The sequence below is a fragment of the Numenius arquata genome, chromosome 3 (assembly GCF_964106895.1).
Source record: "Numenius arquata chromosome 3, bNumArq3.hap1.1, whole genome shotgun sequence".
Taxonomy (NCBI): domain Eukaryota; kingdom Metazoa; phylum Chordata; class Aves; order Charadriiformes; family Scolopacidae; genus Numenius; species Numenius arquata.
Genome location: NC_133578.1, coordinates 14,309,675 through 14,331,956, shown reverse-complemented (window position 1 = coordinate 14,331,956; position 22,282 = coordinate 14,309,675). Strand labels below are relative to the sequence as shown.

General features: G+C 40.0%; 1 protein-coding gene across 2 annotated transcripts in view; it reads left to right on the top strand.

Moving 5' to 3' along the window:
- The window catches only part of RALB (RAS like proto-oncogene B), a 52,766-nt gene that overhangs the window by 5,459 nt on the left and 25,025 nt on the right, over window positions 1-22,282 (top strand). The window contains exon 1 of one of the 2 annotated variants that reach the window (XM_074144709.1): window positions 17,814-17,943. The exons of the other annotated variant lie outside the window; for it this stretch is intronic. The gene's annotated coding sequence lies outside the window, so the exon portion shown is untranslated. Of the gene's footprint in view, window positions 1-17,813; window positions 17,944-22,282 lie in introns of those variants that run through there. 2 annotated transcript variants of the gene reach the window in all.

The window sequence follows — 22,282 nt, the reverse complement described above, 5'->3', positions numbered from 1 at the left end:
GTGTCTTTCAGTGCTGACAGCTGAAGAAGGTAGCTCTGGGCCAGACTGTAATGTTCGCTCCTTGCTCTAATGGGCGGAAGTGTTTAATTAACCTTTGTTTCTGCAGAAGCAGACATTCTGGCAAGCTGTAGGAATGCTAAAGGAGGGAAATCTAAACAGCAGTGAACCTAGGCATGTTCTATGTATCTCATACTAAGTAAAGAATGTTAATGTAGACAAATACCGTTTCCTAGGAGATTGGTTTGTATAAGCAACTTCTGTAAAAGGAACTTAACATGGTTACCCCTGTAGAACTCCCCCCCATTAATTTCACAAGATCTAGCTATGGTTCAGAGCTCTTGGGATTCTTGTCTCTCATGTCTGGTTAAAGACTGGGCACAGTTCTTCAACTGGGGGGGTCACAAAAGCACGTATTCAAGGTGGAAATATTCTGCTTAGTATTTGCTCCTGAGAGCTAAACCTGACAGCCTTGTTGCCTGTTCCATGTCCAGCAATGGCTTCTCCAGATACCACAGCTTGGACAGACCCTCCCCAGAGCTTCCAGTAAAATGCAGATCTTCAGGTTTATAGCTAATTCTTCAGAAGGCATATGGCAAGTCTAAATGCAAAGCAGATATCCCTTGCATAAAGTTGCTGAAGGCACTGTTTTTCACTTGAAAAACTAAAGCACTGTAGATTACAGTTCATACAAATACAGCAGACTCCCTGGCCACAATATCCCTTGGCCCTAATCTTTCACTAAAAAATCACCAATTTTGCATGAGTGTTTTGAAAGCATGCAAATTAAAGCTTATCTTCTCTGACCTTCATCAGCTCCACTGCCACAATAGCATCATTGTTTCCTATCTCCTCCCCTTAGTAAGCAGCACCCTCCATTCCTCTCACTTCCCTTCTGGGCCAAACCTTTCCATCTGAGAGACTTTTTAAAGCTCTGCTTTGTCATCTGGTTTTGCTACTGCTGTGATCTAAATGCCAACCTCCTTCAGTCCTGGTTGTCTCAATCTCAGTCGGCCAAGACCCTGGTTTTATTCACAAGGTGCCTTTTAAACTTGGGTGATGAACATTCCTTCTACTCTTGTAGCCTTACAAACAAGGTGTATTCCTAACCAACAGAAACATTTAGGTTACAGCACTTTTGTTACTAAAACTACACTGCAGCCATAGAGTATCAATCACAATCATAAACAGTACTTTTCCCACCTCAGCACTGTGATGCAGAATGCTTCCCTTCATCACACTGTGCAACCATCTCCACATTGCCACAGTATGTAGGAACTAGTGTTAAGGCTGCAGTTAAGTTACTAAATTTTTAATCCCATGCTTTGTCCACTGGGTTTCTGTTCCACAATGGAGAGTTGTGACAACAAATGAGGTAACTAAGGAAAAATAAAACTGGCTATAGTTGTCAGGATTATGAGTTCAGTGTAATTCTTCAGCTTGTTCATACTGGTTTCTGTTTGTTTCTAATAAAGGCTGATGACTCCAAAAGCCATAAGCTGTGTGTTAAGTTCTTAGGAGATGACAATTTCCTTTATAATGTTGCCCAGTGTTTCTGATTATAGAGATAGGATTGTGTAGGCCTGCTACAAGCAGAGAGTGTCCTATTGCTAAGAAAGGGTTTGCACAAAGACTGAGGATAGAGTAAGAGTCTATGTCCAGATACAGGTGGTGATTTCCAAAAGCTTTTAGTGCTGGCCAAACTCACAGCACAGTCAGTGGATGTAGTCAGGCTGACACGTATTATTTCTGAAAATTCTTCACCAGCATGGTTCAACATGCAGCCCACTGGCCAAATCTGATCTGCAGGATCTTCTGAACCACTTTGTCTATGGAAATTCCAAGGAGCAAGCTGCTGCCTTATCCCAAAGAGAAGGAACAAAGGGAGGATGCTTCTTGCCCGTGCTTCTGAGGTGGGCAAGAACGGCACCCTGATACAGATGAGTTGTTACTGTGTTTCTGTCTGAATGAGCTGCTATTGATTGTCATCTCTGCTACTGATTGTCCTTAAACTGGGATCTGACCCATGCAGCCTCTCGGGCTTGGCTCTCATATTAATACACCTGATGTTGCTGTAAGCATCACTCACTGAGAAGGAATGTATGTCAATACATTTCTTTATATTTGTATTCTTTGTATTGTATTTGTGTCTCTCTTCTTTGGCCACCTGCCTGTGATGCATGATTCAATTTCCCTGCACAACTGTAGGAATTATGATTTTCTTGTAATTATGGAAATAATTTCATTAAGTGTGAATTCTGTACGCATACAAGGATACAGGATCTATGGGTTAATCTTGCAGGCTTTATTCAAGTGAATAGATTCAGCAGGTTCTGGGTCTTATCTTGCTTGAGTACAGGAAGAACAGTGCTGACGGGGACTGAAAAGAAGTTGCTGTCCTTGGAGTCGATATCTCTAGTGGGAAGAGGCACCATTCTGAGCTAATGCAAAGATTACAAGCCAATGGAAAGAATTACAATACCATCTTAATTTTAACATAATTTAAATACGAATTATCAAAACTGAGAGGTCTCACTTAAATACAAGTTGAAACAATTACTTTATCTTCAGGGAGACTCTAAGTAATTGAGATCAATGTAAATTTCAGCTGAAACTTCTGCTTGAGGAAGGGCACTACTGGATGCATCTGTGGCTTGGTTTCAGCACATACAGCCAGTTACAGTACAGGGGAAAGCTGTGTTAACTTTCAGTCAAGCTAAAGGGGCATCTTTTCTGATTTTGATAGATGGCAGTTAATTAAATTTTTCCTCTTTGGAAGAAGTATACATTTCTTTCTTTTGTTAGCATGTCTGATAATGGCAGGGGATTTTTCTGAGGGTAGTCTTGGAACAAAACTGCAGCTCCAGGCACTCTGTAAGAAGCCAAATACAAGGGAAGGGTGGAGTGAAGTTACTATTTGATAATAGGAATAGTCTACAAGAAAGTTTCCTTATCTCTCTTCAATACTTGTTTTTCAGAAAGTAGCTGTGATGAAAAGGCAGGAGCTATTCTTCTCTGCTGTAAATTCTTTTCTGATAAGTCTTTTGGAAGAAATCACAATGCTATCTTCATTCAAATCCTTCCTAAGATGCATTTCTTCCATAAAGTGTTTCTATGCTAATCCACTAGGCGTTGCTATTTACATCTTTAAAAGAAAGAGAATATTTAACCTGAACTGATTGTAGATTAAGAATTACTAAGTGCATGCATGTCCCATAGGAAAGCATAGTCCATGGGAAGAATATATTGCCTCCTGGCAGCAGTTCTTTGTATTGTGTTTTTATTTCTTATTGTTGATCATAATCTACAGGGAAGGGGCGTTTGTCTTTATGCACCTTTAAGGCATCATATATATCTGTAACTCTATGTAAATTAGTGAAGATCAAGAAGGAAACAAGAAGTAATTTTACAATACAAATTAGCTTCGCGTTGAATAGCAGTCAAATTCTACTCTGTCATCCCATTGCAAATCCAAATTTGATGCTGAAGTCACTGGAATGGAATATGGTCAGAGCTCTTGATACAAAGAAGACTGCAGGGGAGAGGAGGCCAGTAATGCTGCATCTAATAGATTCATTCCCATTATCTTAAGACTATGCAAACATTAAATAACCGTAGTCTTCTCTTCAGGACATGCTGACTCTATGCTGCCTTGTGCTATAGGCTGCTAATGTAACTCAGAAATGCACATCTGCTATTTAACAGTGTAAAAAGCAGTGGTTCCCAAAGCAGGCGCTATACTAGCCAGGTCACAACAGTTTCAAATGAGGTCACAAGTTACATGAAATTCAATTTGATCACATATTTATGCTAGTATTTGAGGTTCCATTAAATTCTTGCTCTACAACAGTAATTTTTTGCAGTGAAAAATTTGGGGAACTGCTGTGTTTTACTCTGTGAAAAACTGGGTGGAGAGACTATTTCCTCTGAGTCATCGGTGGGAAAAGTCCATTATTACAGGACTGAAACATGTGAACAGCCAGAACTGAAAAAGTCCTTACAACTACGGACATATTAGAATCTGTTGATACAGCATATTTCAAACACAAAGGTGTCAACACCATTGCTTTCCAAAATTGTAATTAATCTATATGTCAAAAATATTATGTTGCTATAATAATTATCATAACAAAGTTAATTATAGATCAGTCATTTACAACCAAAGTACACTCACCACTAGGCCAAACATGGCAGTTATTTATGCATGATATACAACAGATGAGAAGAAATAAATAAGATTATTACATCCATCAGAAATGGCTGGACATCCTTTTTTTTAGCAGCGTGTGCATATCTGTGCTGGAATCTGGCAAGGACGCCCTGCCAGTAAAGGCAGGGGATGTTCTAGAGGCAGCAAGCTAGGAGCCGGGAAGGAAGGCAATACTTCCTGATACTCATTAGCAAGCTCAGAGGAAGGACAGCATCCTTCCTAGTAATGCTAAATCAGCTAGAGAGTCCGTGTTAACACAGCAAATCCCTTACCATCCTTGTTTAAGCAGAAGGATATTCAGATTTGGTTAGGAAAGAGAAGCCATGATTTTGTGCATGGGTGTGCAAAGCACCCATTGAACTTCACTCTCCTATACTGTGACTTCCTAATTTGCTCAAGGGAGCTGTAAAATTAAGAACCTGAGGACTTACCTGCCTTTTGTCTACCTTGATCAAGCACACTTGATCAGTTTTCACCTTTTTATGCTATGCCTCAACTTAAATATTTATGCCATGTCCCATTAAAATCCTCAACTGAAAACTTTACTCCTTTCAACTGCACAACTACTGCACACCATTTGTTATTTTGTGAATTGCAAATATATTTAGTGTGACTAAATAGTAGAGTTTGAAAAACAATGGCCTGTCTTTATACACAGAACTGCCAAATCCCCTAAGCCAAGGCAATTTGATTCTGACCTCGAAAGGGACATCAGAGTTCAGTCTCTTGTGCCCTAGTAGTCCTTTGCTTCTTGTCTAGAAGTTGCCAGTTCCACAGGCAGTTTTTGTAATGTTAATATTTTTAAGAACCAACCACTGTTAACCACATACAGCATTTAGACAAATTGACACAAATGGCAGCTTAAATAGGAGATTTAAAGTTGTCATCCTCATGGGGTGAGTCCATACACAAGTTATTATCAGCAACATTAAATTGCAATAACACTTGTAAAACCTTTGTTAAATAACATAAGTTGACATTGGTATATGCTCAAACCAATGTAAATAACAAGTCACACAGGTGAGAATACATTAAAAAAAACAAGCAACAAAAAGCCTTAGAAAGGAAAAACATGCAAAGAAGAATGCTGATGTTAAATTCTCAGGTTACATTTCATTACTATTACTGTTACCATTTATCAAGGACTTCCAAGTTAGTTCTGATATTTCTCCCTTTCTCTGACTGTTACATTCTAAACTGTCATCTTCTTAGCTAAACTTTCCCTCTTAAAAGTTTCTTAGTCCACATTATTTCTGGTCAGATTTGAATCAGCAAAGCAGAACATTTCCTGTCCTTGGGGGCACAAATCACTGGATATGAGGAGCCTGTGTCAGCACTAACAGGATGCAGACCAGGAAGCTATGCATTTTATTAACAGGAACTAGAACAAGAGTGGCAAAGTTCTAGCAGAATTAGAATGAAATGTTTGTACATGGAACAGAATGAGAGCTGAAACTAAAACATTTTTTATATAACTAAAGTAAGGCTCCCAGCAAATTAGTTTGGTATATTTGGAAATCATCAGAAGCTTATGAGAAAAAGCTTAAGCTCAAAAACTAGGATTTGAATTAAAGCTCTTGCTGCCTAACTAACTGGAGCCATGCCTCTGGCATGCTGAAAAAGGCTGCTTTGGTGAATTGAGAGTACAGACGAGTACTGCAGTACGTCCTGCAGCAACAAGCCATTGCCACTCTATTGACAAATGAAGAGTCAAAAGTTTGGAATCTAACAAAAATGGAGCTAGAATTAATATTGGTCAATAAAATAAAAATTGACTCAAATTCTCATGCTGGAACAAAAAGCATGCTTCTCAGGGAGCTAACAGGGTACATGGACCAAAATACAATTAGGAAGTAGCTCTGTGGGGTGGATCTAAAATAAGACCAGGAGTAACCACAAGTGTGGTGCCATGTAATGTATCGTAGCTCTGTCCGCTGCTCAGCACTCCTAATCTGGACTAGCATGTTCTCATACCTTTTCTAGCAACAGCTCAAGAGTCTCCCCGCAATCTAAACCTGTGACAGAGCAAGCTTGGTTGCTGGAAAATTGATAGATGAAATAGGAATGTGCATCAAAAAAAGCTGCCAGACATTTTATTGGTCATCTTTCCATGCTGGTCTTTGTGGCTTTCTACTGACCGAAGCCTCTAACAGGGATAAGGCAGCATGGTCCTCCATTAGCTGGCCGGAAAAGCATTAAAAGTCTTATTTCGTCCATAGCCAAAAGGAATACATGTTTAGCTTAAGGGACATGGAAAACATCTTTTTTTTTTGAGAAATAAATTCCACAGCCTTTTTCTTTGCTGATTTGTGACCTTGAGATCTGTAAAATCATGTAATATCCTCCTTTATGACAGCTGCAGATTTATTAAACTAACATCGTAAGGGGAGCAGCCCTTTTATTATAAGCCTTTAAAAGGGAGGAGATGAAAGTTGCTGGTGAAATTGACGCTGTAGGTGCAGCAACCGAGGACAAAGCATGGCAATCACACCTACTTGTTTTTACACTTGCGGCTTTTAGGAACTGACAAGAAAGATTACTTTTGATTTACGCCTATTTCTGAGAAGCAAGTTCTGATAATTATCAGGTAGTTCACCTGTGTCATGCAACAGCTATGTCAAAAGCCAAGAGTTAAACTACAAGGCAGAATGAACTTGTATGTGGAGTTACCCCATGAGGACAGCTTTAAACCAAGCTGGGAAATTCGGAGGATGAGACAGTGTGTTTCCCACAGCCGTTGAATAAATCCCATTTTATTTTACTCAGAATAAACTCATTTATCTGAGGTCTTTTAAGGCCCCCTGGAATCATATATTACAATTATTCCTATCTTTTGATGCAGATAATCAATTCTTCTAACACAGGTAAGAGTCCTAGGTGAACCTTTTACTTCTATTTGCAAAATAATGCCTCATCAGAGGGTTTTAATTTCTTTCATGCTGCAGTCTTTACCTGCTTCTACTTTTTAACTGCATTGTTTGCATGAGAAGAACTAAGAAACAAAACTTCCATGAAGATACATAGAAACTTAATGACAGAAAAGCTATCTATGGCTTAGTATACTGAAAATTTTTGTAAGAATCACAGCTCTCTCTGGGCAAGGAATTCTAAAAATTTAGGAATCCTAGAATTCTAGGATTGTAACTATGAGCTCATTTTTAGCCAGTTATTAAAGAAGAGCCGCAAAGTTTAAGGGAATTTGAACTCTACAGGCAGAGCAGTGCTGCAACTTTCTGCTGTGATTCAAATTGTATTTAGAAACAGCACCTTGACTTATCTCAGTTAGTATCATACAACAAAGTAAGAAATCAGCTAAGTGGAAAAGGAACAGAGTTTTACTATCTTTTCCTGAATTGGAAGCTTCCCAAGTTATCCCCAGAAAACCCTTGGAGAGGTTTAAGAAAAGCCACAAGGAAACTGTTGCTGAGCCTTCAGTGCTGAGAAGTCAAAGGAGCCCAGCTGATCCAATCAAAAGATTCTTTACATACCAATCAAAAGAGAGATTCAGCAGGTGGCCACATTGCTTAGGCTCTGTGAAAAGAAACTGAAAAGGCAGAACTACATCAAGCTGAATCTAGCATGGACGTGACATGACTATTGCATTTTGCATTTGACATAATGGATATCTTCAGCCACAATGGCCAAATCCATAGCATTTTTGCTTTCCAAAGAGCATGAAGGACTGCCCTTTCTTGGAAGGAAGTAGCAGCTGCCACAAAAATATAATAATATCTCAGGCTTGCTCCATATAAAGACCTTTTCTAAATTTACAAGGAAATAACTTGTTGGGTTAAAACATTTATCAAGAAAAACTAAGTTGTTAAAAATTTTGGATCTTCCATTTACTTTTCCTCTTCCCAGCTACGTACCTGCCTCTTAGCAGTTCTAAGCATCTTGCATCCTAAATTAATTATAACTGTTAAAAGGAAGAGCTAAGATCACAAACACTATCATCTATCACTTTCTTAAGAACTTTGACAAAAGGTCTGGGCAGACTTTGGGGAAAGTGTTAAGCCATTAGAGTAAGATTCAGTAACTGTCAGATCCCTTCTCTGAATGTAATCTATGCAAGCCAGTAAGTTCTGTGGGAAGCTGATAGGAAATGATTTAGGAAGAGGGTATCTTGTAAATCCTTCCCTTCTCTATAAATAGAAAGAGGGAAGGAAGGAGAGAGTAGCAGCCTTTTCTTTCAAATCACAGGAAGAAGATGCATCCTTTGTATGCAAGGTTTTAGGGGATACAGCATCTCTCTAGCCTGTAGTAAACCAGACATCAACTTCCTTGTCTTCTGAAGTGATTTGAGCCCATAGCTAGTAGGCAAATAGCCCAAATAGCAAGCCAAAGACTCCCTTATGATAGGCAAGGGGTATATTTAGTCCTTGTTGAAGCTGATCCATTTTGCACGGAACACGATTCTCTAAATCAGAGACAAGCAAGAGTGATCTTTCTATCTTACCTAGCGGTTACAGCACAGATGTCACAATTTGTATTGATTGCACTGGTGGCATCTGTGCCTTCACAGTTCTAGCTCTGTGGCCAGACTTACATTATCTACTTGGCATCGTCCATCTTTGTCTATGAACCAGGCATGTTTATGGGACAGTATAAATGACTAATGCTAGTTTTTAACCTTATTAATTAACTTGCAGTGACCCACATACGGGTTTAAGCTTGAAGTTTGCAGATTGAAAATTTCTATTGATCTGCATAAGGGAAAAAACATTTTTTCTCTTATACTGTGTATATGCAGATACCACTCTTCTGCAGAAACCAGTTCTTGAAGGGAGTTTACTTCCTTTTTCTGTTCAACTGAAAGAATGATGATCCCAATGCTTCAATATGAAGTTGATTTTTACACTATACAAAGTGTTGTGAGACCAACAATTAATTTGGTATGCACCAGCAAACACCTCACTTATAGCAACTCAGATTTCTCAACTGGCACTAAAAGTTTCCAGAATAATCTCCCTAACTAATCAGTTTTCATCCCTTCCCTCATACCAGTAATAAAATTGTTACTGTCCAAAGCTAAGAGCAAAGAGCAAATAATCAAGTGACACTGAAAACAGCATGAAAAAATCACCATAAAATCCAATGCTCAGGGACAGCAGTGACTGAGATGGTGCTGCTTAGAATCAGACCACTAGGTTTTGGGCTACTTCTACATTTTCTGTTTTGAAATTTTGATGCATTGTGCACTGCTTCCAGAGAACTAAAAGACTATGCTATGGGCCACCTTCTCCATTATCTGACCATTTCTGTAGTAATTTAAATCTGTACTGATTGCCATTTAGCATTTTGCAGATGTTTGCACAGATAGGAATCAGTATGGAAGAAAAAAGGTAGGGGAAAAGCAGTCCTTGTATGTCTTATGACCTGGTTGTAATTCCATTTAAAAATGTTAGAGAACTATTGCATAGAAAAAGAAAAACCTTAAAAAAGGACAAGGGTTATAAGGGGAATAAATATAGTTACACGAGCCAGATCAAACCAATTAATTTTCTGCTACTTAAAGTACGACCAGAAAGGTCTGTACTTGTAAAGGTCTGTTGCTGCCCTTCAAGAAATCCAGCTTGAGGATGAAATTCATGCCTGAATGCAGAGAAGCAATTTTGAAAAGTCACAGTTTGATTTATTGCGCTTGAAAGGTTGTGTAAAGTTTCTTACTAAAGATCTCAAAGTTACACAAAGGTGGTTTGTATAATTGGCACTCATAGTTCTCAAAGACTCTTAGAAGGTATAGACACAGCTTCGGCTTATCTCCTATGTTCTGTAAATTTTGTTTTTTCATTCTGACTAGATGGAACTTCTTAGCTTACTACTACAGTAGTACAGGTGCAGATTTGCCATATATGATATATACAGATTTTGCTCTCATCTATAATAATGTCAAATCAAGTAAACAAGATTTGAGAAAATCAACATATAGCACTGTTCAATAAACTGTAGTTGGTCAAAAAATGTCCAAAAAAGCTATTCTTTGGCCATTCTGCTCTAGGGCAGAAAATCTGTAACACAGCTTGCAAGGTCTTAAAACATGCCCCTGTAATGAAAGGGAAAAGACAAGACCAAATTAAAGCAAATGTTCACTGCTGTCCAGCAAACAATTTCTTTTAGGCTGCAAATATCAGATGAATTTAGGATTTCAGTCATTTATTTTGAGGATATTAGCTTAGGTAGAAGGATGGGTGGATTTGTTTGTGAGTACATAATGCAGTTATCTCTGCTGTAAATCAGTGTAGCTCCAATTAAATTTGGGGAATAGCAGCATTTCTGACACAAACATTATTTTAGTTGTGTCTAATTACAATGGCTTCAACTTTTAAATTAAAAATATATATGTACACACATATATATGCATATATATCTCTACTCAAAGGTTCTTTTCTCCTTATATTCCTTTGCTTGCTCACATTATCCACAGTATCAGAAGTCTGAACTCAGAACTTTCTGGCTCTTGGTAATTATTTCAGTTTTTTCTTTTTTTTTTTTTTTTTTTTTTTTTTTTATGCAGTGCTTCTATTTTATTTTTATAGTTTTCCAGAAATAAATCATAATGAAATCATAAAACCTGGGGATTGAAGAGAAGCTTGGGCTGTGGGCTTGCAGTGTCTGATGGAGTCCCATACTTTACACTTTGGCCAAGGTACATTACTTTTGCAGACTGAGGACCCCACAAACAAGTACAGATCCTCCCAAGCTTTTTCAAAGGAATATGAGGCTTAATGTAAATTGCATCAGAAGATAAAATATGTTTATTTTTATTTAGAATTTATTTATTAATGAGCTAACAGGCTGAATATGAATTAACCTATTAATATGTTGAGCAGTAAATTGCCACTACTGATACAATTATCTTCTAGCAAATAGTCTTTTCTAAGAAGTTAATCTCTCACTCTTTTGACAGATCCTAAGTATGTGTTACTGTTCACTGAAAAAAGACAATACAGAAGCCAGAATGTTACAGGATATAACGCATGCTTATTTTGAAATTACTTTCCTTAATCCTCTAATGTAAAGCATATTGTACTCTTATTGATTTAACATAAAAAAAAAAAGAGAGGCTGTTTATAGACTGCATTAGGTTATCAACTGCAAGTAACGTCTTTTCTAGAGAAGAATACTGTGTAAACTAACATATGAACATTCTGCTCAATAGCGAAAATTTTCTCAAATGCAGCAATATTATCACATGACTGTACTGTGTTCTTAGCAAGTTCTATAGCTGAGAATAAAGTACTGTCATAACAATATGATACTTACGTTAGCATATTCATAGACACACAGACTTCCTTATATACTTCACTGGTGGAACAAGTTCCTACAGGTTTCCTACAATACCCACTTTACGCACTTTTTAAAGCTTTCACCTCTGGATTGAAATATAGCAACTAATGAATAACGACGTGTTATATTGCCTGAGTTTAGGGAGTAAAGAATCTCTGATAAAGTGCAGCAGAAGAGGAATTTTGGTAGACAAAATCTGTAGACATTTGTTTCACCAACCAAACCACTTCATACAGAACTTGGATTTCCAGAAGAGACTTTCCATTCAAGTTTACATCCAGACATTCTTTAATTTGACACTTGCCAGCATGATAGTGTAAAGTTATGATGTAGGTGCAAGAAAAGTATGATTTTTTTAGCCACTGAGTCATATCAGAATTAATTCTAGAAGGTGTGCCATTGATTAATAGGTAAAGTACTATCATAACAATAACTAACTTTACTACAAAATTGAGGTCCCAAGATACCCCTTATAAATTGTGAGATGCTTGGGAAAAAAAATTTCTATTGCCCCTTAAACAGTAAAGGAGCATCTAAGCTACCAAATGTTTGCAATAGATGTTGGAATTAAACATTGAAAAGAGAAAACTTCATTGATAACAATTAGGATAGCAGACTAAATATGAAGTGCTTTTATGGCGCAAGAATATGTTTGCATAAAAAATGCTCTGAATTAAATTGCAGAAGGACATTTTAATCTCATTCTGAGTTACCTCAACTTGATTAGAGACTGCAGACAGAAGTACATACTTAAAAATCATATAATTTTAATTGACAGATCTTCTTTCTGAAGTATTGATCACACCCTGCTAGAATGCTGGTTGCTATCAAAGCCAGTATTTTTTATTATTAATTTAAGGTATTTGTCAATAATTTCATCTGGAAAATTTGATTAAAAAAAAAAAAGAGAAGATTTGTTAGCATGTATTTTTTTCAAGCATGCTGAAATCACTCTCCAACAGCAGCTATTCAACAAGGTAGCACTGTTCAACTCAGCAAGGTAAATTCTCAATAATGTTAGCTGCCTTATTATTCTGGAAAAATCCCCTGCCTTATCTATTTCTGGAATAATTCCAGTTTTTACATAACTGGCTTCAGTGTGATAAAGATAATCGCATTCAACTTTATCTGTGAGACACTAAAGTACACCTTCTACCCTACATATTACTGGTAAAGCTTTAGCTAATGTATCTGCTTCAGCAGTGCACTTCAGGAAATATGGACCAGCTGGAAAGAGTCCAAAGAAGAAAAAGAGTGAGTGGCAATTAGGAAACATAACCTATAAAAAACAACTGAAAAAAAAAGGTGTTATTTGAAGGAAGAAAATCATTCTGAGGGTGAAATTATTTTTTTTTTAATATTTAGCAAGCTGATGCAAAAGTAAAGAAAAAGTCTAATTGCTATGTCCAGTATGCAACTAATTAATATGCTTAAACTGCAGTAAGTGACATTTGTTGATTTTTCTTGATAAAGTAATCCAATATTTTCAATAAATTGCTAAGGCAATACTGCAGTCTTTACTGCATTAAAAAAAATACATGCCAAAAATTATATATGTGTAACTGATCTTGCCTTTGGGCCAAGGAATAAGACTATGTGACTTCTTATGACTCTCTCTAGACCTTTTATTTTCTTTTGATTCTAGGCTACCAAGATATTTACAATAAACTTAGCTCCTTCTTTAACGACTCCGAGATCAGGCCCTAAATCTGTCATGCTGTTGATAATCATGACAATCAGAGGTGTAACACTTGTAAAACTGGAATGTGAAATCCCTTACCTCACAAAATGTTAGTGAGAATCTCCTTAAAAATGACCTTGTAATATGATCCTGACAAATCCCAGCTGTATCTGAAATGGAAAGGTGATTTGATTGATTGTAAACTTTTATTTTAGTGTTGTGGCTTCTGCTCTTTACAACAAAAACAAAGTGCAAGTTATAGTCAAAACACCATAAACTCCTACAAGGCTAAACCCATAGTCATATTTCATTTACTGTCATTTGCTTCTCATATATTTTAGTTTACTGCTCTATAGTTTTTGAATGCTGAAATTCATAAATCATGGGAGGGTCAGCTTCATTCTCTTAAGTATACAAATAATCTGTATAATGTAGTTCTTGTTAGAATACCCATGCCCAAAGAGAAAATCATCTTTGACTAAATTATTTTTATTTTAGAACAAACTCTGTTTGAGTGCACACTATGTACATGTACCACTTCAGACAAGTTATCTGAGGCTAGATTAACTCTGGCAGCTGAATTCTGCACATACAAAAAATGTTGTATTTTGAGAAGAAAAAGGACATCACAGCATTCTAGAAGATCCAATAGTTGGGATTTTTTTCCTGTTTTCCCCAATCGACTTTCTTCTGTTCTCCTCAGTTTTACACTAGCATTCGTTTTGATTGAAAAATGGCTTAATGAGTAGGATTAAAAAAGTGCAGTAGCTTTGGATTGTATAAATTAATAAAAACATTTGGGTCTGATTACCTGCACTGAACCATTGCTTTGTGCCTCATAGGTGCTACAAGGGACTGGCTGTGTGTAACTAGGAATTCCTTCAGAGACAGACAAAACCTCCCTGCTGCTTCAAGCTGTTCTTATGTTACTGGCTCAGCCTCAGTGCTGGAAATGTGGCAGGACCACTTCTTTCTCCACTGACCCCTGACTTCTTTGTGGTTACTACTGAAAACATTTCCTGTCTCAGTCTCTTGTAAACCGAGGCAGGAGTAAAAGTTGTGAATCCGGTACCTGTCCTGCATCTGTCCCTTTCTGGCATTCAGATGTCAGCAGAGAACAGAATCTGCCTCTTATTTCTGTAGCTGTCAGAGACTGCAAATGACATCACTAAATCTGCAGTCACTAAATCACTGACTTCCTCGGTAGCACTGATTCCCTTGCAATTCAAGATCCTTTCTCCAAGTTCCTCATCCGTTTATATACCTTTCCTTTTGCCCCTGAGACTACTATTACATGCTCCCCTTCCAGGACCAGGGAATTCCTTCTGTCCATCATTTGCAGCCTGCTAGGCCATATAGTTCCTCAAATATATTTTCCCTGAACTGGCTCCTCACCTTGTTCCTCCCATAGTCATTTGTGAAAAAAAAAGGCCAGAGACACAATAAAACACTGTCAAAGGAGAACTGGGTGTGCAGATGGTGGTTTTACACAAACACTGTACAGGCATAAACGACAAATGTGGAGACCAAGGCAACTGCCAGTCCCATCTAGCACTGATTTATCAGAAAGGAGAGGGAGATAAAAACGTTAGCCTCTCTCCCCTCAGCTGTGGAGGGTATGGTAATCCAAGGGATCCGATCAATAGATCCCATAAAGTTTACACAGCTCCCCTCTTCCCTGCAGCACTTGGGCTAGGTTTGGTGGTCTACTACCATCTTTTCCATTTAATTCCTTATATACATCTCCTTGATTCTCTTTGTCAATTATTTCTACAATTAAAAAAAGAAAAAAATTTCAAAAATCAAATAAAGCTCCATATCTGGGTTTTACATCTTTCCCATCACTAGTTTCTAGAACCAATTACAGCTAATTCTTGTTTCAGCTAACCATCTTTATAGAATATATTTCTACTTATAAAATAGAACTGGTCAGAAGGGAAGTATGAGTCCTGATCTTTGCAAAGAAAAAATATTTGCTACTCAGTCATCCCACCATACCTACCGTTGTTCATGATTCTATCAGTGACACAGAGTGCCCTATTACATCCTTAGTGGGCTAGCAACTAAATGCATGCATCAAAAATACTGTCCCTATCTCTAAGAATTTGCAGTTTAAAATATATTATGGCGTGATAAAGCAACAGCTGGAGATAAATTTTTCCGTCTCTACTGAAATCTTACTTGTTTAGAAAGCAAACGTTTATTGTCTGCAAAGCACTTAGAATAAAATAAATGCAATATAAATGACAGTGAAAAGGAATTTTCTCCCCTAAATTGTTCTATAGAATTTTTCTTCCTAATGTACTGAAGCAAAAATATATCTGTAACACCTATGGTAACCATGGAGATTATACCAGGCAACATGCATAATGATTCAAAATGTGGCATCAGACAAATGTTCTTTGTCATGACTGGATTACTACAAAGAAGCAGGTTTCCCCTAAACAATTTGCCAAAGCAGGATAGATGTGGTTAATTTCTCAACCCTCTTTTTTGCAAGGGGAAAGAGGAAGTGTCAGGAGTGTGGTATGGGCAGCAGACTGTTCAGTTTGAAAAGACCCACTTTCCCAGGCTCTTGGTAGTTTCAACCCATAGATAGAATTTGCTGAAAATATTTATCTTACGTGGATAGTCACATTAGAGCAACTGGTGCCACTGCATTGTCTGCACAACATGAAAGATGGCCATGGAGACATATAGTTACAGAATAAATAGGAAACAGTCCCAATTATATTTTTTCTTAGGACTACAGAAAAATGCACAAAATCTATCTCAAAAACAATTCATGCATAATCCTAGAAACATCAGTATTTGGGTAATTTAAGTGTTAGCTATAAAACAACATTCTTTCACATTTGGCAATATTTCTTACTCTGCTTATTCCTTCTCTGCATGGATGTAAATAGGTCTCAGTCTGCCAGCTTCTAATGCAGGTTGAATATTGATGCAGTTCTTAACCTGACAGAATCTATAATGCAGAGGGGAAGAATTACTGGAACTGGGATATTTCCCAATAAACAAACCCCCAAAAAGTCACTTTTCCATTTAAGGGGTTAACGAAAATATGGTGTTTTGCAGTTGTTGAGTTAAGAGGAGAAACTGATGGTGATGCAAGGATGAGGTCAACCCTGTTTACTTACAATGTAGAAAACTTGATTTCCTTCAAGCTGGAAGAAATTCAGAAAATATTTCCTTTTTATGCAGTCCTGAAGTACTCAGCTGTTTCTCAGAGCCACACACCTACTTTTTTCTGCCACTGTAACTTCTTTTTTCCAATTCCTGGCATTTTTTACAAACCCTGAAATTACATATTATAGTAAATCTCTTTCCAATTCCTCGTCCTCCTCCATTTGATTTTGTTTTAGCAATGGGCCATTGTTTCACCTATCACTTTTATAAAGCTGGATTGCTTTTTTTTTTTTACCTTTCATTTATTTTAAGTGACAGGCCTTTTTTATGCTGTCCAATTTAAAAATACATTTTCACCCGTCTATCAATGGATAGAGGTAGAAGGTAACTAATTCCTTCCCTTTCTTTTCTATAAGAAGCTACAAAGAGGCCTAATGTGGAAGCAGTAGCTAACACTACTTAACATTACTTCTGTACTTCAGAGGATCGGAACACCCAGAGATCAGTGGTAATAATTACTTCCACCATTTCCCAAAATGGGTGTTATCACGCATAGTGCTGTTTTTCTAGGAGGCAGAATTTTACCAAACGTATTCACTGCAACTTCAGTGTGTAGAATTGAAATAGGTCAACACTTAAAGCTAGAAAAATTAACCAAATTAATTAAAGCAGAGAGAAAAGGTGTGTTTTCCCTTCCAACTGGCAGGACAGCTATGTCCGACTGTGTGATTGTTAACATTATAATTGGACAGAGAGAATTTGGATTTGGGGACTGATAAAGATTTGAAGAAAGAATTGCAGTAATTATAGCAATAGGCATTATGCTTTTTTCCTGAGCAGTTAGAACTGCTCTGCGTTGTACACACACGACAGTACCGCAATACAATGCGATAATAGAACGCTCAGCATCCTTGACACTTCGGAGGAAAAGCAGGGATGTTTCCATTCCTTTGCCTTCTGACCTCAGAATTATTAATTTCTGCAGTCCTACGATTTAGGCAATGTATTTAAGATAGAGCCCTTCCTTACTTCTTTTGGGTCAAAACAGAGCTTCCTTTGTCTCAAAAGAGAGGTTTATAGGCTCGGCCTCCCAGCGCGGGGGTCTATGCCGGGCTCTTGCAGGGGGAACCACCGTTTCAGCAGCTCCCCACAGGCCCCTTTCCCTCGCAAGCAGAAGCAGCGGTGGGGTGGGCAGCGTTTCTGCTGCTCCCGTAGCGGAACCGGAACACTCCTCAGCAGCCCGAACCCACCTCCACCAACAGCCGCCGTGCCCGGGGACACGACACCCACGCTAAGACAGAATCTTCAGCTCCCCTCAGCACCCCCACCCGCCCCTCAGAGCCCCTTCCCCTCAGCGACAACCGCCACCCGCTAGCCCCGCCTCCCGAGCCCATTGGTCCGCGGGGCGCCACGTGACCCGCGGGCGGGCGGAGGCGGAGGGGCCCGGCGGTGCCGGGGGCGGGCGGAGGGGCGGGCGCGCTCCCGCGGCGAGCCGGGCCCGGCGCCGAGGAGGGCGGAAGTGCGCGGCGGGGGCGCGCGGGCGGCGGCACCCCAATGAGAGCGCGGGGGGCGGCGGCGGTTAAAGCGGAGCCGGGCGCCGGGCGGGAGTCGCAGCGCGGAGCTGGGTCTTAGCCCTCAGGTGAGAGGGAAGTGGGCGGGGAGGGGGGGGGGGGGGTGTGTGTGTGTGTTGGTCCGCGCCTCGGAGCGACCCCCGTCGGGGTTGCGGGGAGCTCGGCTGTCCCGGCCCGGCGCCCTCGGGGAGAAGAGATGGGAGCCGCCGCGGGTTGAGGGGCCCTGGGCCCGCCGGCCGGGGGATGTGGGTGAGCCCCCTCGTTTCCGCGCTTTGCTGCGGAGAAGGAGGGGAGGTGTCACCCGGGGGGTGCGGGACGAGGAGAGCTCGGCGGCTTCTATTCCTACTCTGGGCCGCGGCTCCTCGGCCGGCTTCTGGGGGGGGAAGCGATTCCTCGCCTGCGTCCCTGGGCCTGCGTGGGAGGCGGAACGGGAGGTGAGGCTCCGCGGCGCCGCAGCCCCTCGTCCGTGGGTCTGGCTTCTTGGTGCTGGGGCTGAGGTGGAGTCACCGGCGCTGGGCGGTTGCTGTGACTTGTATCTACAAGTGGGGCTCGGGGGAGGGGAAGGGAAGGGCGAGGAGGAGCTGGCCTTGAGTGTTATTTTCTCTGGCGAATTCCTTCCGTGCGGGCTTCTCTCTCTGCCTTCCCTTGGCTGCCCTGGGAAAAGTGATAACGTTTCATCCGTGCGAGATAAACGGAGGGTTTGAGATGCTATCGGTCTCAGCTGAACCAGAAGTTTGAGGGATCTTGTTTTACCTGGCCAGGTTCTCTCTGTGCTGCTCTTTATTCTCCCTGCAGCCTTACTAGTGCAGGGTGTACCTTGGAGGAGGAGGAAGGTGGTGCCTGAATGTGACCTTACCTGGAGAAGGGCAGGGAGAGCGGGTGTGAGACAAAGCAGCCCAGTCATGCTTCCTGAACAGCTGGTGGAGGCCTAACCCATTCGGCTGGAGTCCTGCTGAATCAATCCTGATCTTAGAACAGGAGACCTGGTCTTAACTACCCTTGGGTGTTCTTATAGGGGAAAGGGAGCAGGGAGACTGTACTTGCGCTAGGACCAACCTTGCCTTTTTCAAAGCTGAAGTCTGCAGTCTAGGTAGCTCTTTGCTTGTTGAGCTGTCCAAGCATTACTTCTCTCGTTCTGAAATCTTTGTTTCTCTTGTGAGGGGGAGGAAAGTGTCTGTTCAAGGACATCCTCAGAGCCATGTTTTTCAGGAAAAGCTGTCTTTAGCGGCCTTAAACCCTACCATCCCCCCACCGCACCCCCCCAAATGAATTATCAAAGTTGAGAGAAGGAACTAACAGCTGGAACCAGACCTGTGGTTCTTGCAAGTGGTTTGCTTGAAGGCTGAAAATTTAATAGCAACAGCTCAATCTTATTTGGCCATAGCATCTTTACAGCTTACTCACTTATAGCAGACTTGCTAAAAGTTTTATCTACTGCTTTAACCACTCCTGGCCCCCGTATACTGAACTTGGATTTTTGCTTATGATCAGATGATATCATTTGCCGTGGTAGAAGTTTTTGCATTGATTTCTTGTATTAAGTATTTTATTTAAGGAATAGAGAGGCTTTCAGACTACTCCAGTAAATAAGTTTCCTATATTAGATTTTTAGTAGTAAATAGTTTGTTGTACACCTCTTTTTGGAGTAGGCCAACTTGATTCTGCTTTACATGCCTGGAGAAAAGTGAAGCTGACCTATTTTCACTGGTGTTATGTATATGTTGCAGAGGAATGTCTAGTTTAAAGATCTAGCTGGAATGCTTTACAAAAACTCTTTACTGAAAGCATAATTTGACCAGACAATGCCCTTTCTCAGTCACCCTTTAAAACTCTCAAACTTGTCTCTAATTGTCAGTGCAGCAGTACTGGATATCTGGGTAGAAGAGTGGTTGAGACACTTTGATCAAATCAAGGCAGTAATGATGGGACACTGCCTGGACAACTTGGATGTGTACACTGAAATCCTGAATGGAATATAGGTTATGCAATCTTATGCCTCTTTAAGTTTTTTCAGCTGCAACTTAACTGATTAAGCACCAGTTGTTATTTGTCCAAATGCTGGATAAAATGGCTTGCTTCTCTGGGAAGTGTTGGGATCCAGGCTTCACAAGCAACAGAACTGTCCTGTGAACAGAGCAGAAGTGGCCAAGTGGCGTAGCAGAACAAGCCCTAACATCATGATTTGGGAATCTGGTTCGTAGTTTGTTCTTGTCCTGTTGCTTTGTAAAACGCTGTTCGCTTCCCGTGCAGTGGATACTTGCTCTTTAAGTTTAACTTGATAATTTCTTATTAACTAGATTCAAACTCCATGTGGCTGCCTACTGATTGAGTGAATTGCTTTTTATTACACAATGAATTCATGTGAATTAATAGCCTCTCTTAGCAGAGGTACTGAAGGAGCCTGTTTCTCATGACAGCTGTGCAGGCAGTAAGTGCTCAGGGAACTGCAAGTGCACAGTGGTATCAAGGCAAACAGAGCCTAAGGTTGGTAGGTGTCTTGTGCCTGGAGCAAACAGGATGGGAGTAGTGGTCTCTGGGGGTTTGAGTGAAAGACAGTGGCTGGGGAGGCCGCAGAGAAGGCTCCGGGGAGACCTCATAGCAGCCTTCCAATATCTGAAGGGAGCCTACAGGAGAGCTGGAGAGGGACTCTTTGTCAGGAAGTGGAGTGACAGGACAAGGGGTAATGGTTTTAAATTGGAAGAGGGGAGATTTAGATTAGATATTAGGAGGAAATTCTTTACTGTGAGGGTAGTGAGGCACTGGAACAGGTTGTCCAGGGATGTTGTGGATGCCCCATCCCTAGAAGTGTTCAAGGCCAGGCTGGATGGGGCTTTGAGCAACCTGCTCTAGTGGGAGGTGTCCCTGCCCATGGCAGGGGGGTTGGAACTAGGTGATCTTTAAGGTCCCTTCCAACCCAAACCATTCTATGATAAACATGGGTCTCTTGTGTTTGCTGCTTTTCATGCTCTGTGTGCCTGCCTTCAAGTAACTTTTGTGTGATTGACTCATAAAAGGTGCTCTTCATAATTACCAGCCAGGTTAGATAGCATCTGTATTCGCAAACTCTTTCTGTCTTGACTTAAAGTACTATCCTGTTGATTAAAAACCTTCAGTTCTTTAGGCTTTTCTCTCTTCATCCACCCACCACCCCTGTGTCTCTGGAAACTTTTGCATCACCATCAAGCAGTGGTGATAAAGTTCCATTGCTTGTTACTTGCTAGTGCACGAGTCGGTCAGGTCAGCAAACAGTCTTGGCTGTTTCACTCTCCTAGTGGTAATAATAAATTTTGTGGGCTTTTGTTCTGTGACACAGTTGATACGTGGCTCTTGATAAAAGGCTATGGAGCAGATATTTTAAAAGTACTTGTTAATAGCTGTCAAAGAGCAGTCAGGTTTTTGATAGCTCTCTTTAGCCCATTAAACAGGATTAAGCAACTTTTATCCATCCCTGCCCCAGAAATATCAAGTTGTCTTGTCATTTAAGCAAGATAAGTCTATATAACTCATGCTTTGTCTCTTCATGTTCTTCCAAATACTGCTTTAATAGTAATATGAGAGGATCTGTTTTGTCTCTTGTGCTTGAGATGTGCAAATGTGTTTTTCAAGACCTGTCAAAATGAGAGTCATGAAGTCATGTAATGTGAGAATGTTATTTAGGCTGCTGTGCAAGTAGCTACTTGAATCTATATGGTGACAAAGTGCTTGACTAGAGCTGTCACTTTCAGCTGTTTTATATGGGATCTTGAGCCTATAGCTGCCTTAATGCTTGCTGAATTGGTTGAGAAAGGAGCAAATAATAGTTGATTCCAGGAATATAAGACTTAATGGAAACACAGTTCTGACTAGGAATCTTTGCAGGATCACAAGTCAAAGAGTGAAAAATCGGGTTTGGGATTATAAACATTTGTTAAAGCCTTAATCCTGTCAACTGTTACTTTGTGAATTAGTGTTGCTGTCAGTTGATGTGATTAGTATTTGATGTGATGAAGTATTTCGGGCTACTAAAAGTGCAATGAAACTTGAGTTTTTAATATGTTCTTCTTAAATTTGGAACATGGCAGAACTAATCTGAAGTTGAAGCGTATAACTGCAAAGCTGAGAACATGCCGAGTTACACAGATGCTGTGTTTTCTCTGGTTCCTAGCTCTTTCTGTATGTGTCTTTACCTGTCATGAAAAAGATCATTCTTTAGAAGAGTACTGGAAACCTAGACTTAGCCCCAATTTTGGGCATGGCTTTGTTCATCTAGATGGCCATGTTAAATAATGTTTCCAACATTGATTTAATATTGATGACAGTCTTTTGCAAGCTAGTGGCTTAAACCACAGGTTTAAGAAAACAAATCCCACATTACAGGTAAGATTATTAGGGTACTGTATTACAGTATTATACTCAAATTGTGGCAAA